Source organism: Protopterus annectens, chromosome 1.part1 (genome assembly GCF_019279795.1).
Source record: "Protopterus annectens isolate FY-2018-M chromosome 1.part1, PAN1.0, whole genome shotgun sequence".
NCBI classification, from domain to species: domain Eukaryota; kingdom Metazoa; phylum Chordata; order Ceratodontiformes; family Protopteridae; genus Protopterus; species Protopterus annectens.
The window spans coordinates 1,561,418,432-1,561,435,870 of NC_056726.1; the positions used below are offsets into that span (position 1 = coordinate 1,561,418,432).

Genomic DNA, 17,439 nt, shown 5'->3' on the forward strand with positions numbered 1-17,439 from the left:
CAATGTAACTGTATAATACAATGCGCTGGGATTGTAATGTATAACATTAAGTTACACAAGGATGTCACAATGTAAATATGTAATACAATGCATAGGGCTGTAACGTATAAAACTAAGTTACATCAGGATATGACAATGTAACTGTATAATACAATGCGTTGGGATTGTAATGTATAATATTGTTACATGAGGATATTACAATGTAAATATATAATACAATGCATTGGGATTGTAATGTATAACATTAAGTTACATGAGGATATGACAATGTAAATGTCTAATACAATGCATAGGGCTGTAATGTATAAATCTAAGATACATGAGGATATGACAATGTAAATGTACAATACAATGCATAGGGTTGTAATGTATAAATCTAAGTTACATGAGCATATGACAATGTAAATATATAATACAATGCATTGGGATTGTAATATATAACATTAAGTTACATGAGGATATGACAATGTAAATATATAATACAATGCATAGGGCTGTAATGTATAAAACTAAGTTACATGAAGATATGACAATGTAAATGTACAATACAATGCATAGGGCTGCAATGTATAAAACTAAGTTACATGAGGATATGACAATGTAAATATATAATACAATGCATAGGGCTGTAATATATAAAATGAACGTACATGAGGATATGACAATGTAAATGTACAATACAATGCGTTGGGATTGTAATGTACAACATTAAGTTACATGAGGATATGACAATGTTAATGTCTAATATAATGCATAGGGCTGTAATGTATAAAACTAACTTACATGAAGATATGACAATGTAAATTTCTAATACAATGCTTATAGATTGTAATGTATAACACTAAGTTACATGTGGATATTACACCACTATGGTATAACTCACGATGTATATCACTAAGTTACATTAACATCTGTAATATTTCTGTTTACCAGCTGAACAAAAGTCATTGAAAATAGCTAACTGACATTTAAGTCACTAGTGTGCTATCCATATTGCCTTGAAGTAAAAGTCAACTAAAGGGCGAAACCATAAATATTCATGAAACCCCCTCCTTGTGTTTTGTGATTGGTGCTGCTTCCAGCTTGCAGTGTTATAATTAAACAGGTGCTTTTTCTTGGTTGGCTACTATGCCAGTCTGTGTTCTGAACTCTGCAGCAGAGCTGCATTAAACATAAATATATTTAAAGTGCTGTTGTAGTTTTAGTTCGGTTTTTGACAACTGATAAACCACATTTCAGCACTGTACGATGCTTGACAGAGCAAGAAAAGTTCTTTATGCCATAGTACCTAGGAATCATTCTACATGTATAAAATGTGTAGCAAGTGGCTCTCTCAAAGCCAGTACGTTTCCAAACATGTAGCAACTGACACTCGAAAAAGGATTGCTTACATTTTAAATGCCATTTCCTCAGTCTGCAGACAGACTGTCTCAAGGCCTCAACCTTCTGTTTTTAAAGCATGAATCCCTGTATTATCTTCCATGATTTGTTTATTATCAAGGAACTTACACAAACTGGTATTACAGAGGTGTTTATACATATATGATTCATTATCACCATCAGTGATGGTCCCACTAGCACAATGCTGATAGAATGCTGTTTTGCACATGCATTTTCTAAAAGCATGTTGCGTGCACGAATTACTGCAGGAGGACATTTTGATCTAACATACTGTTGTACCAAACACTATGCCATTTAATGTGCAGTAAAAGTCTTAGAGCTGTCTCATAGGACAGCGACACTTATGTCATTTCTGGTAGTATTGCAGTGACACAAGGAGTAGTATAAAGTCAGTTTTCCTTCTGATGCAATGATTACTTGATTGAGGTGCAACAATAATTTCCCTTATGTATAGTGTAAGCAGGGCAAAGCATAGAACAATGTCATTTAGCGGGTCTAAATCACATAATCGAACTTCCAAAATTTCGAACACCATATGTTCGAACTTGGAAGATTAAAATTTCCCAGGGAAAAACTTTGCTGTTCCGAAAAACACAAACAACACAAGCACACCAAAAACCTTATAAACCTACACTAAACATTACATACACAACTATCTATGCACTAACCTTAACCCAAACCCTAACCCTAAAGTCCGTCACTATTGCACATTTACCTTACCTGCATCCTAACCCTAAGGTCCGTCACTATTGCCCACTTACCTTACCTGTACCCTAACCCTAAAGTCCGTCACTATCGCACACTTACCTTACCCACACCCTAACCCTAAAGACTGTCACTATCGCACACTTACCTTACCCGCACCCTAACCCTAAAGTCCATCACTATCGCACACTTACCTTACCCGCACCCTAACCCCAACGTCCGTCACAATCGCATACTTACCTTAACCCATTTTGTAACTTTCACATCACAGTGGAGAAAATGTTGAAGCCGCAGAAACGACCAAACAAATTCTTTCCTTGGGAAAGAATTTGGACTTCCGCGGCTTTGACATTTTCAACTTTCAAACTTACAAGTTCGAACTTCTGGTGTTCGACCTTCTGGAAGTCCGATTACATGATAGGAACCCTATTTAGCCAAAGCATGCACAGGATAAAAACAATATCTGTGACCCTGTCCACCAATATCATATAAAATTTTGGCAAATTATAGCTACACTATGTTAGGAGCTAGCAGTCTACAAGGTCTGCACACCCCACAGGTTCACATGTTCATATGTAAGAACTAGGAAATCAGTCTTGTAGACCATTACAAGCCTAGCAAAACCCTCATTCAAAAGTTCCCTCCAACCTTAATGAGAGTAGGACAGGCTAGACTGGGGGTGGGAGAATTTGAGTTTGCCCATTCAATCATCTATGTTTACCTAAAGGAAGTAAGTATTCTGTTTGACATGTAGTGGAAGTGTGTTGCAGAGGTGAGGGATATGTTTGGCCATGAATCTATCACATCATGTCTTATTTATCTGTTGATGAAGTCTGAATACCTTAAACTTGGTATTTGAGATACCATTTATTCTGTAGGAATAGAAGGACAAAGATGGTTGGATCTTTCATGGCTAAAAGAAGTAAACAAAGATCTCCATGGAAGAGCCTATAAGGGGCTGAGTATGTAGAAAGGACTGCTAGTCTGTCCCCGTGACTAGTTTTTTTGAGGTAACTGATCTTTAAGTTGAGTCATGTGTATAGTCAAGTACATGTCAACAGGTGCATTACAGTTAATAACGGGTCTGATGAGATATGAGTAAAGGGAAATTAAAAGACTTATTTGAATCTAGTGGAGGGGCCTTGGGAAATTAGATGAGCCAGACTAAAGGCCTTCCAAACTACTACAGAGATATGATGGTCAGGCAACAATGAAATAGAAACAATAATGCTTAAATCCCTTATGACAGTGTATGACTGGAGGGGTGTGTCAGCTGTATGGTATGTGAAAATGTTTTTTTTTTGTTTTGTTTTTTTTTTTACCAAAATGAACTGTGATACATTTTTACAAACTAGCTTTGAAGCCATTGTCCTTACAATTATGAACATGGTCTATCCCGTGATTCAGTGGAAGCTCAAATAACAACACACAATTTACAGTCATCTGCAAAATTAGATTAAGTAGAGGCAGTCTGAAAAATAGATGCCAAATATGAGAAGGCTCAACACTGAGACAATAATGTTAAGTGAGCCTGCTGAGATGGCCACTATACGATATTTATATTTTTGATTTCACTGAAAATCTGAAAGCAGAACCATATAAGTGTTTCATACATTTAAGATATCAATCATATAAAAACATCATCTAAAAAGAATTTTAATTCTATGACTTTCAACTGATGCAGGATCCAATATGGAACCTTCCCAGACTCACAAATAAACTGTTATATTACACATTGGGTCTTGATTTGGTTGCAGATAGAAAATAGATGTAATATATTTACCTGATACACTTCATCTCCATCTTTGAGATTTTCTGAAGGACTTCTCTTCAGTCTGTTTGTAGTTCTTCGTTCTTTAAAAGAAAAGGAAGAAGATTTTAGAGAAGTCAGTCAAATGTATCTATCTGAATATTTGTATATCTATATATAAATATATGTGACTTGGAGTGTTGTAGCTTGAAACGACTTATTAGAGTTGAGTATGGGAAGAAAAATCTCTATTTTCAAAAATGAATTTGCAAAAATTTAAAAAAGCTGTTAGTCACAAGGATAAAAATTCAGTCAAATTCTATAGCAGCAACATTGTCTGCGCTATCAAAGTACATTGAGTAACATACTGAAAGCAAATTAAGCATGCATATAAACTGGTAGATATAAACATATTCTTTATTCAAGCAATATGTAAAGACCATTAAAAAACAATTTATAATCTGTACAACAGAATGGTCAGTGAAGATATGATATTAAGCGTAGAGAGAAGATGAAAGAGGAACAGTGAAAGGCTGGGAGAAAAGACAAGGAAAGATAGCAAAGGAGAAAGTTAAGCAGAGAGGGAGATCAACAAAACAGGAGATAAGAGACAAGGAGAGGACAGGGTGACATTGAAACATGAAGGAATTTAGGTTATAAAGCAGGTGAAGGGGAGAACATTCATCTAGGTGGGAGGAAGATGGAATGATCAAAGAGAAGGAAGACAATATCATGAGGATAAGAGGAGAACTAATTGGGATAAACAGATTATGTGATACTAAAAGTACAGGAACAGCTTATTTGAAACACACAGTTTAATGGCCTGGTTGAAGAATATTTAGAAGAATTTTGCCAGATTAATATTGGTGGCTTCTTCCTTGGTCTTAAGCATCAACACTTCATCTACATATGAACAGGTCTAAAATTATTATAGTGCAAAATGTCTACAGCAAAATAACAGGGCAGTTATAATAATAATGGGAAAGATGTGAATAGAGCAAGCATATAAAACATTACTTTTGACATGTTTTCCAATAAAAAGAAGAAGCTGTGGATTACCAAAGATTACAATATTTCTTAAAGAGTTTTAAATACAATGTCATCTTTTGAACAGAGCTTCTATTTTTATAAAAATGTAAGCTTTCCCTATTGTAATTACAAGAATTCTGGGACTACTTTTACTTTTTACATGAGTTTTATTTAGAGATTCTTCAGAGTTCAGTAACAAGTATGAAGTAGAAGCCTTTCTTACCAGAAGTTGTAATCCATTTTTCTGTAGTATAATAATGATTATGAATTATTGTAGAAATCAAATATTTAATTTTTAGTGAAGTTTTTTGTAGAACAGCAATCATTTCTGCTAGTTGATGACTTGTTTCTTAAAAAGAATTGTCCAAGCTCTGTAAAATAAATAGCAATTTGAAATACTTCTGTAACTGTTACAAGATAGTAAAGTGCAAAAACAGATATTTCACGCAAAGGCTGCCTTTTAGTAATGGAGTTTCTACAACTGCTTCATTAGATTAAATTTAAACCATTCAGTTGATTTAATAAATGAAGAATATTACCAGTAATCAGTCAAACTGCTTAAATTCTCTGACTTTTAGAAATGCATGCTCCCACCTTACAGATATAACCTGAGCCTTATCAAAATGGCATTTCAACCACTGAAGAGCAGGAATGGAATATGAAGCATATTATAATTAAGCAATAGCTGACAACGTGGTGTGGTATATTGAAGATTTACCAGTGGCTGATGTGGTTTAATCATGAAGGCAAAGCCCGAGTGATTAAATAAAGCCAACTGTGGGTAAATTTCAATATACCACAACCACGGAGTCAGTTATTGCTATTTTACAATGACATTATTTAAGAAAAAAAATACTTACTTTTCTTAAATAATGTCTTTGCATAATGACGCCATACTGTCCTTCCGTGGCTGGTGGTATCCTGCTACCTTCTTTTGATTTACTGCGCATGCATATGGGACTTGCATTCCCATGCATACCCAGTATATCAATGCTTTGAAAAGGAAGCAACGGAGAAAAGAAAGTCTCTGTTGCTCTGTTTCTTTCCTTTTTTTTTTTTATTAAAATAAAAGTTTCAGCTACATTAGGGGTAGGGGGGAGAGAGAGAGAGACAGAATGGAGGAAATGCAAAATAAATCAGGTACGTGTCTTTAGTTTTAAATGACGTACCTGTACGTGTCTTTAGTTTTAAATGACGTACCTGGTTTTACTTGTATTTCCTCCATGCTGCCTCTCTGGTATGTCCGGAGTCCGGACTATAGATTTATTTTTATTTTTTGTAAAAAATACAAGTTATAGAATATACGAACAGAAAGAAGTCCGGGTGACTGGACCTTTTTCTGTTGGTATATTCTGAGATTTACAATGGGCACGCTGGTTGGGCTGGTTCCTTTTCGAATATTAATGGCCAGTCAGTGTATAATTCAAGATATTGTGAAAGCACAAATTTACAAGTGAGAGAAAGAGTAAACAAGAGTGGGAGTTTGCATTTTCTTAACAATATAACTACTGAAAATCAAATATGTGACATTATTTAATGACTGTACAAATGATTTGCAACAAAACCGCACATTATGAGGAGAAGAATAAAAATATGAAGCAAAAATCAGAACTTTGTGTGAAATTTCAAACAGATGAGAATTATGCTCATTAAAAAACTAAATTTTCCCACAACCCTCCAAAACAAGCAGGCAATTTTCCCAATATTCTGAGCAATACTTGTAGCATTACAAAATATTTTTTCATAAATACTTAAAGAGTAACAAGTTCATGCTTTGAAATGAAATGAAATGTCCTGTGTAGACTGCCTCAAGGCCCTATCCCTGTATTCTGTCTCCTACAGACTTTTGAGGGGAGATCTATGCTTGGCATACAGGGCATTGTCAGACCCCACTGTGATGGATCTCTTGCATATACACAAAACAAACATCACCAGAATTACCTGTTCTAAAGACTTTAACCTTATCTGTGATATAAATAAGACCTGCTGGAGAGATAGGGATGTATCCCAGAGACTATAATGTCTATGGAACAGGCTCCCCATTCATGTGAAGCAGAGTTCCTCCCTAACCCAGTTCAAGTGCAACTTGGACATTTTGATGGGAAACCGGAAATTCATCCCTGGTTTGGCACCTATGTCTCTAATGGACACATAAAACCTGTAAATGATTCATCTCCCAGGCCCATGCTTACACTTATCATGGGTAACAGAACTTGTCAGGGATTTGGGATGCATGGCTAGGCTTAAAAAGGCCCTTGTGGTCATTAGCCTAGTAAACACCTATGAACCTATAAGTAGACATATAGGACAGTAAATGGTACTGCAGTATGAATAAGGTAAGCGTCTTAGTATATGAACAACTTCAAGAAAGCATCAATAACAATTGCAGTAATTTGTAAACCTTTGACACACACACACACACACACACACACACACACACACACACACACACACACACACACACACACACACACACACACACTGTGTATTTTCTGATGGTTAACAATGGTATGTTAATGTTGAAGTAGATTCATTGATTCATTAATTCATAGATTGTTACTTGGCTAATGACCCGGGGACCTTTCTAAGCCAAACTAAATTTCTTGAAAGAATGATAATATCCTGTATCCAAATAGGACAATGAGGGCCAGGCATTTATAAGCGACCTCTATCCATAAGTGACATGGGTAAATTTCCTATTCCCCATCCACTGGTCTAGGTTATGCTTAAACTGGGTAGTAGACGAACTCAGCTTCTTATTGATGGGAAACTGGTTTTACAGGATGGGCAGTCTCTGGGAGACATATCTGTCTCTCCATCATGTTCTGTTTAAGTCACAGACAAAATTCAAGTCCCTAGACTTTGTATTTCTAGTACTCTTTGACTTACAAATCTGTAGGAGAGTCATAAGTGTGGGGTTTGCAGATGCCTTGTAAGCCAGGCATAGATCACCCCTCAGCAATCTGTAGGAGACTAAGCAGACGGAAAGAGCTTTAAGGCAATCTTCATAAAGCAGGTTTGTTATGCCTTGTATTCTTTTTGTAAGGAACTTCTGAGAACACTTAAGTTGCTGCATGTGCCTGGCGAGGTACACACCAAAGGGAACATTGTACACTATGACTGATCTGATAAGGGCAGAGTCCACTGGGGTAATAATCTCTTTGGACTTAGATGCCATGCCCTTACTTATAAGTTGTGCAACATGAAAGAATTTCCTCATCACTTTGGCCACATGGTGGTTGAAGGTAAAGCTACTGTCTATGTGTGTAACCAGATCCCTGACCACTGGGTCAACTGTTAGGGGCGTATTATCAACGCAGTAATTAGCCTGGATGGCTGACTTTCCAAAGGGTACAATTATGCATTTCTTAGCACTGCATTTAAGACCATGGCTTTGGCAACATTTGTTAGTCAGAGATAGACCTTTTTCAAGAATGATATTGTCTACAGTGGACCTGATGATAACTCCCAACTTCAAATGTAATAAAAGATTTCCTGAGCTCCCCAGTTCAAGTTTTCTTTCCTTGACTAAAAAATGTTTTTCCAGTTACTCAGTATCTTTAAGACACACATGTTGGTCCCCACCAGCTACCAGTGTGTTCTCAATATCACATCAGAGTCACTATAAGGAATCAGCATTCTGCTGCAAAGCTTGAGATTGGTTATGGGTCAGATGGACAGACTAGCTGGTTTGCTCGTCTTGGTATACAAGTGTTACTTAATACATGTATGTAACAGAAGGACTGGAATGTAGTGGCAGTACATGGAATATTGCAATTACATTAAAAAATGGGGAGACAGGATTGTAAAGCACCTTTCTGATGTCAAAAAGGTGTTTCTCAAGCTTTTGTTAAGCAAGTCTAAATGATGTGAAATTGAGTCCCATACTAGAGATTAACAGCAGATAGTGACAACCAGAAAAGAGCAGTGGCAGAAGGTAAACCAGCTTTAAAACTTGTTAGATACAGCATACTCTGTCACACTTATAAATGTGAGCTTTAACAGAACAATGTGTCTAATGCCTTTTGAAAGCCACTTGTTCTTCAATAGGACACAGTTTCTGCCGGCTGTCTCTTGGGCAGTACTAAGTGTTTTGTAACTTTCAAAGGCTTTGAAAGCAGGCAAAACACTTTAAACTCTGACACTGTTTCTGTCACTGGTAGTACATGGAACAAATAAAGATTCATACACTACAAATAATTTTGTGGGGTCTCACTCTGATCATAATCCTTATTTTTGTGTTCTTGATAAACCTACCAAAACTCACCCCTCAAGCTTTGCTGTCATGGTGAATTTCTTGGCGTCCAAGACTCAAACACATAAGAAGTTGCTCATGATTGATGACCTGGGCAGTGCAGTGGTGCAGCAGGTAATGTTATCTCACAACAAGAGGTTCTCTGGTTCGATTCTCAGCTGGTGCCTTCTGTGTGGACTCTGCATTCATGTGGGTTTCCTCTAGATACTCTGGTTTCCTCCCACATTCCAAAGACATGCATCTGGAGCATTTCTTCCTACGCTTCTGCTGAAAATAGGCTCTGTCCTAGTAATTGTGGAAGACACAAGTTTGTATGTATCCCATTTCAAGAAACCAGCTATGCTAATTAGCATTTACAGAAATATTTTTTTAAGTTATTTTCTTTTGCAGCAAAGCTCATCCCTGATGCCTCATGCAGGGTGGCCTGTGTGTTGAGTGTTGTTTAAAATCTGCAACTTAAGGCAGAGTCGTTCCAATTACTTTATGAAAGGCGGTAAAAATAAGGAAGGAAATAAGTTGATAATTTCGTCTTTTCAGGACGGGATGAAATTGTTCCTGATTTTGCAGAATGTTCCTATTTTTCCAAATAATTTTGCCCTGTCCCTCATAAAATGTTTGATTTTCTTTCGGATCCACTGAGGACTGCAGTTAATAATGCTAGACATTATAGTTAAATAACTCTTATTGTTCAGAAAATGCATGTTGATACAAAACTCATATTTCTGTTAATGTTTAAGTGAATGAGAGTAATATTTATATATTATGCCTGATTTTGGGACTTTGTCCACACATTATTTTGGCTTTGTTCAGAACTCTTGAGCAAAATGCTGAGATTAATACATTGGCATTTAAACCAGTGGATATGCCTGCTTTTTGTGTTTTTTTGTATCTTGTCAACAATACAGTGATAATAATAATGGTCTGCTGTTCTCTCCAGCCTTCATGTAAGTACCATTTTATACAACTCTTTCAAAGTGGACTATAGCAGGAGATATTTATAGACTGGCTACCAGTAGGTAAACATAATGCATCAAGGGAAATGTAGTCTTCTTCATGTCTATTGCTGCTATTTAATGTGACATGGGACTGAAGCAGTACTACACTTTCCATGATGTATTGCCATTGTGCAGTGCTGGGAAGTTTCAGGTGTCCCCTCATTTCCACTCACCAGCTTGTCATCCCCCTTGCAAAAAGGTAAAGCTAGCAATGGTTCACAAGACCAGAGAAAAACATCATATAACTTGGCTGCTGCCAATTCAAAGTTGTGTAGCTCTAACTTTTAAAAAAGTGTTTTTTTAATTTATACTTTCCCAAGGACTGGGGCATTTACTGGTGCACAAAATTTCACAGACTGAGTATATGCACTTTTGTGTCATAGTGTAACATCTCTCCTGTATGAAGCTAAGGAAATAGATGTTACTTGGAATGTCAAAGAAACAAATGACTAATGAGACTGTATAGAAAGAGATTCCTTTCAGCGGAGAGCAAAGACTAAAAGTAATCGTATAACAGGCTGGTTTAAAACTGTAGCTGAACTCTATAAGTAGCAGATGAGCACTTCATATTGGTCTCTGCAGTGAAGAAGGCATAAGACATATATATAACTTGGAGTGAGGCCCAGAATGAGACAAAAGATATGTTCCTTTTTACAAGGTGTAGCAAGAAACAAACGTTTCATAACATAACAGAGACAAATAGCAAAACAAATAGAGTGTGATTTGACACGAGCATTCATGAGACATTAAAAAAAAATCTAGCAGTAAACTTTGTAAAAAAAAAAAAAGTAGTTGGCAAAACTCAGAAAAACAAAGATGGCACACATCTAGGTGCAGTACATCTAACATAGAAACCAAGGACATCAGCAAAGTGTGCAAGCAGCAATGTATAAATCATGGGTAACATAATAATACAGGAGGAATCAAAGAGGACAGATTCGGGAAAGGAAACCTGATGGATTTTTCTTTTGGAAATAAAGCAATAACGTTTTCATTATCTTACATACACATGTTTCTTAATGCTAAATGGAATAAATCTGTCTTTGGTATTTTACATCAATTACAGAAATGGTGCTGCATAAAATAACCCACCAAATGTTATTGTAAACAGAGCTATCATGTCACGTAGGAAAAAAAAAAAACATTATTTGTATAAAGCAGCTTAAATCTCTGTTAAAACAGACTAGCAAGAACATTTTATGGTTACCTTAAGAAATGCCTCTTTAAAGTATTATTTAAGAAATCCAGAATAATGTGAGCCTTTTCCTTTGAAAATATTGCTTCTGTTGTGAGACTAACCTATTTCTTGAGTACCTTCTGAGATTGTCTGACTTTTTCCCTCAAAAGTGTTTCTTCTTCTACAAGACCAACCGAATTCTAGAGCTGCTTCAGACATTCTAAATTACAATGAAGCTGATGATGCAGCTCCTAGCTTCTATGACATCACCAGGAGACACTCACACTGCATCAAGATCTCATACAACAGCAGTCAGAAGTAAACTGCTGTCATGTAGAAATTTAATTATATGAAAACACATCCTAGAATTTGATTCAAGTTGTTTAACTAGTAATGTCTGTGGCCTCTGTCCAGCAACACAGCATAGAAAAATATGTTTTCAATACTCTTTTTCAATTAGTGTAGGGATAGAAGCATGCAACTTCATAAGCAAAATTTGAGTAGGTTAGAGAAAAAAGAAAGCTGGGACAATACTAAAAAGAAAGGCATAGATAATCTGAAAATGACTTTATACTGCTGCCAAAGTCAGGCTGTTAGTGCCCAAACCAGGCAAGTCTAGAGTACAGCACAAGTAAAGCCACATAGCAGGTCTGCTCACCAGGTCTGTAGTGCAGAAAAATTGATTTTCAGTCTTAGACAGCAGTTAGAACAACTACATTGTGGGCATGTAATTCTTTTTTTCTCTAATATTCATGTCTCAGTAAAGGCCCACTTTTTAGTCCAAACATCTACTGTATTGCTTTTCACAAACTTCATATTTAGAACAAGTACAAAAGAAATATTCACATTTGATCTGCTTAAACATAAACTGGATTTGTGATGGGCGGCCATGGTGGTGCAGCAGTTAGTGTTGCCGCCTCACAGCAAAAAGTTCTCTGGTTTGATTCTCGGCTAGGGTGCCTTCTGTGCAGAGTCTGCATGCCCTCCCTGTGGTCATGTGGGTTTGCTCCAGTTTCCTCACAAAGACATGCTGTAAGTGGATTGGACACTCTAAATTGGCCCTAGGTGTGAGTGTGTGTGCCTTCTGTGGAAGGTTGGGCACTGGGCTGGCAACTCAACTCCATAAAACTCCACTGCCAATCATGAGCGGACAGGTGATCTGCTGTGGGACCCCTAACTGGGAAAAGCCAGAAGAAAGGATGACATTTACTATCCTTCTTCCAGTCACAGTGACTAAGCAAAATGTTAGAACTTATCTTATTGCATCCCACCGTACATAATTATTTTTTTTATGAATTACTTGTAAACCTTGGTGTTAGAGGTGAGTAAGTTTACAGGTTATTTTATGAGTTACAGTTCTGCTGGAGTACATAAGCCATGTTGGTGGAAACAAGTGAAGGATGGGAGTGAGTCATCCAGGGGGAGGGGAGCCAGAAGAAGTGCTCTCACCAGAGTCACACATGAGGGAAGGTCCAGCACTCTGCATGCCAGTGTAGAATCATTCGGTGGTGGTGGGGCTGGCCAAGGAGTACATGCATTCTGTGTGAGGATCACACTTTTTGTTCTATTTCTGTCTTTGAATCTCTATCTTTTTTGTTTGACTCACATAATATCAAACAAAGGCATCAGGTCACTAAACATTGCAAGTAGCCAGGAATTGCAACAGTCCTGCCTGTCAATGGAGGAAGCACTGTTAGATACTTCAGAAAATTCACTAAGTTCCCACAAGATTATGGCCTCAGTCATTGAGTGTTGCATCTCTCTCTTTCTCTCTTTCCTGTCATCTTCAAACACCATGAATGAGAAGGGACATACAATCTTACAATGCACATGGCTTGATGGTCAGAGACAGAACAGAACCCAAAAAAGTTCTTTAGAAAAAAAAAACAGAGAACTGTATAACCACAGAGGAGTGCTTGCATCAACTAAGTCAAGTGAATATGAAGCCACTAAGTCAATGAAAGCAAAATACAGGATCAGAAGTTTTACTGTCCTACAATTGTGGCTTATACATTTAATAGGCAGCATTGCATTGTGCACACTGCCATTTATAGATCATATATCATGATAGATAGGATCCAGAGACATAATAAAATGGCTGTATATCCAGAATTTCATTTCCTTGAATAGAAACATAAGGAACTAGCGATTTAAAATAATTGTTTTTTGCTTAATAGCTAAAAATAAAGGAGTAGCTAAGTGGTTACCATATTCCCCCTGGAAGAAGCTCCTTACTCACAAATGGAATCCTGACAGAGCTTTCCTTACCAGTGGAACATGTTGAGTTACACTATGTTTGGTGTTTACTTCTTTTGCCCAATTGCTGGGGATTTCTGCCTTTGCTTGTCAAGGAATCCTTTGCCCTGAAACTTTAATTCACCAATATAATCTGCTTATCTCACCTACCTCTTGAATTGGTCAATGCTAGCACTGACCTCTTTTCACTGTGCAGGCTCAGAATAATTACATCAAGTAGATGGGGGTGTGACTGCCTTTGCTCCCCTCCCATCCTCAATTCCTCAACCACTCTCGAGCCTTGCAAATTTAGCTGTACACATCTTCACCCATTTTCCATAATTAACCCATGCACTTAAAGATGCAGCAACACATCATTGTACACTACCAACTCTTCACAAAACATATGTCCACAAAAATATCACCATAAACAAACACTCACAACTTATCAAATTATACTGCCAGTCTCTTTCTTTACACTATATTCCTTTAACCCCCTACCCAGTTCCTTTATTTATCCATGCACTGTATCTCCATTTAATAAACCTCAACCGCTACAAAAATGCAGTCCCAACAACTTTCAACATGCCACAATACTCATAACTAAAAGATTGTGCATATCAAACATGCCTAATGCCTACCTAACAGTGACATTGACACAAGTCCCAGTCACAACTCAATTCAGAAAAACTCCACGGCTTTCTTCATAGCATATTTTAACCTAGGAAATATTAATAATAAACGGCTCAACTAGAAGCTTCACCTTCTAGAATAATCTACAGGTAATTGTATTTGCTGAATCCTAGTTAAAATACACCACTTGGTTCTTCCCATGGTTTTTGTCTTATTACACCCACTTTACAGACAACAGATTAGGAGACAGACAGGGAGCAAGTCCCCATACACAGCAGCATGCAACAGAACTCAACAAGCCACCAAAGAGGGGGGTTTGCATGCAGACAGAGTAGAGTACTCAGCTACACTAACAAATTGGCCCACTCCCTTCCACCTGACTCTTACCAGTAGGGAAATGGATGGGCAGATGGAGCATCCTAGACAAGAACAAATCAAGTGTGGGTCCCTTGCCAAAACTGGGAATGTCGATCTCCTGTCCCAGTGGAGTGAAGAGGCTGACTTGGTGCAGGGAAATGAGCCATTTGGGAGAGGTCCTGTGGGAATGCAAACACACACACATACACACACACACACACACACACACACACACACACACACACACACACACACACACACGCACACACGCACACACACACACACACACACACACACACACGCACACACACACACACACACATGCATAGACACACGCACACACACACGCACACACACACACACACACACACACACGCACACACACACACACACACACACGCATGCATAGACACACACACACACACACACACACATGCATAGACACACACACACACACACACACACACACACACACACACACACATGCATAGACACACACACACACATGCATAGACACACACACACACACACACACACACACACACACACACACACACACACACACACACACACACACAATAGTCTTTACAGTTCCTGTGAATTACATCCAACTAAGCTCCTTGACAATATCAGCTTTTGCAGTTGACGCAGGTGTTTTTCAAAAAGCCCCTTTTATACTATTATTATTTTAAGTAAGACTATTAAGCCAAATTGATATTCCTCCTGTACTACAAGCAGCAAAGCTTATTTAGCTGAATGCACTAGCTGTTTATCCTTTTATGTAAGAAAAACAAGGAGAAAGTTCTCCACAAGCCTTTTTGTGCATACCTGTGCTGTAAAAAAACATAATTAAATGAATGCCATGTGCAACATGGCTTTGTTTTGTATGGTTTAGAAAGGATAGGGTTTGATGTTAGAGGGGGGGGCACCTGGACACTAACAGCCTGCTAGAATACAGTGAAAATTACAGCCAAATTTTATTGCAAGCCAGTAAACATTGTGGTTTGAATGATTTTATTAATTTTCTTCATTTTAATTGTGTCTTTAAAATAAGATTTTAAAGCACTGAGTTCACATTTTTATGAAGACCATTTGCTAATATGTATGCATTTCCATTGCTTGAAATTTTCAACAAGTCCATGAGATACATGCATGATTTTTTTTTGTTTCGTATGACACTTGTTTTCATTATATATTTAAAAAAACTGTGGATGGTATTCTAAACATTCTGAAGAAATTATCAGTCCAAAGTACCAAAGTGCTCCCTGATGTGTTGTTTTGACATTTATTTTTATTTTATTTTTATTTGTACCTACAGTTTGTTAACTAGCCTGCTGGGCAGTGTTTATTTTCAGAGGGGAATCAGGAAAATTGCAAAGCAAGTTCAGAATAAAGCACAATATTGACAGTGAAATTGCATGTACATTTATTCTGCAGTTCAGTCTGATGCCAGTTTTCAAAGGATATGAGACGCCAGTGATAGCAGATCTAAGTAATATGTTATTAGCAGCAGAAATAGGAAGAAACCTGAAAGTGAGGAAATGAGGGTAATGTGTCACATGACTGAAAGTAGAAAAGAAGTCTATAACTGGAAGAGGTGAATATAAGATAGATAATTCCAGGGTAGAAAGATAAGGTGTAACGGTGTCCATCAAGCCACAGTAAAAACAGAGAGGAAAGCCATGTAGAATAGAGTATTTGAAGATGAGGGAAACTGAAAAGGTGAGATTCTTCTAGGGCAGAGACAATCAATCCAAGGGTAGTGGGGTAAAGGGTATTGGAGTATAGAATATGGGTAGATATAAATAATCAGAGGTGCTGAAGGAGGCTATAAGTAGAATAGCTAGAATAAAAAGGCTAAATGAGATTCTCTTACTGAAAATAAGGGAAAGTATGGCAGATAGTAGGGGATAGCTTTCAAGAAATTACTCCTCCAGGTTTCTTTGCTTTATTTGCAAGTTTCACTCCAGGATCCTTGGCCATTTTATCATTTTATAATTAATGCTGTTTAACTTTCACTTTAAGACATAATACAGACAAATCCTTAAAATTTAAGAACTGTCCAGTGCTTGGGATCTTTTTCATAAAGTATCCAAACTTTTGAGGGGTGCAGGGTGGCCTAATGGTTAAGGTGTTTGCCTTATAAACAGAAGGTGCAGGGTTTGAGTCTCACAAGGGATAATTGACTAGGCTTAAAATGGCTCGCAAGAGCAGTTAGTCTAGTACTAATCTATGAACCTAAGTGCCTAGAGCACTTTTTTTTATTTCACACTGCTTTTCTATACACTCTTGGCAGTAATGTGTGATAAGAATTTCTCTTCAGCCAAATTGTACCTAGTTATGTGGGAACTCTTATTTTGCATATAATATCTACACAGTCCTTACTCTAATCAGCATAACATTTTACAGGACAGACCTTTAAAATACAAGGCTATGCATACCAAATTAAATTTAAATTGCCTGTTAATGAAGCACAGATCTTGTACCTTAACAAAGATATTGAGCATAAAGCCTAAACCGAATACACAAATGTGAACACTCTCAAGTTGCATTGCAATTACTTTTGTAATTGCACTTTGTGATGAATTAATTTTTCCTCCTCCCCTCTCCCCTCTATACAGAAACAAGCACAGAAGTCACTGCCAATGTTAGTCTACCCAGTGTCACTGAAGGTAAGTGAGAACAGGCAATAATACACTCCTATGAATATTAATTTCTAATGTTTTCAAACTATGGCAAAATGAATCACTGTTGGTGAAATTCATCTGATATGGATAACATGTACAGGGAAGATGCATACACAGCAAAAATAGAAAGGGTTTGTTACCACATTTGGGGTTCCCATTGCATGTTGGGAAACCATAACCCCAGTCCTTGGAACAGTGAGAATTTAAGTGTAGTT

General features: G+C 37.3%; 1 long non-coding RNA gene across 1 annotated transcript in view; it reads left to right on the forward strand.

The window, feature by feature from the left end:
* Positions 1 to 17,439, forward strand: part of LOC122813918 — a 216,011-nt gene that overhangs the window by 110,209 nt on the left and 88,363 nt on the right. Inside the window, exon 2 of the long non-coding RNA XR_006366742.1 lies at positions 17,159 to 17,209. This is a non-coding gene — a long non-coding RNA (uncharacterized LOC122813918). The remainder of the gene's footprint in view (positions 1 to 17,158; positions 17,210 to 17,439) is intronic.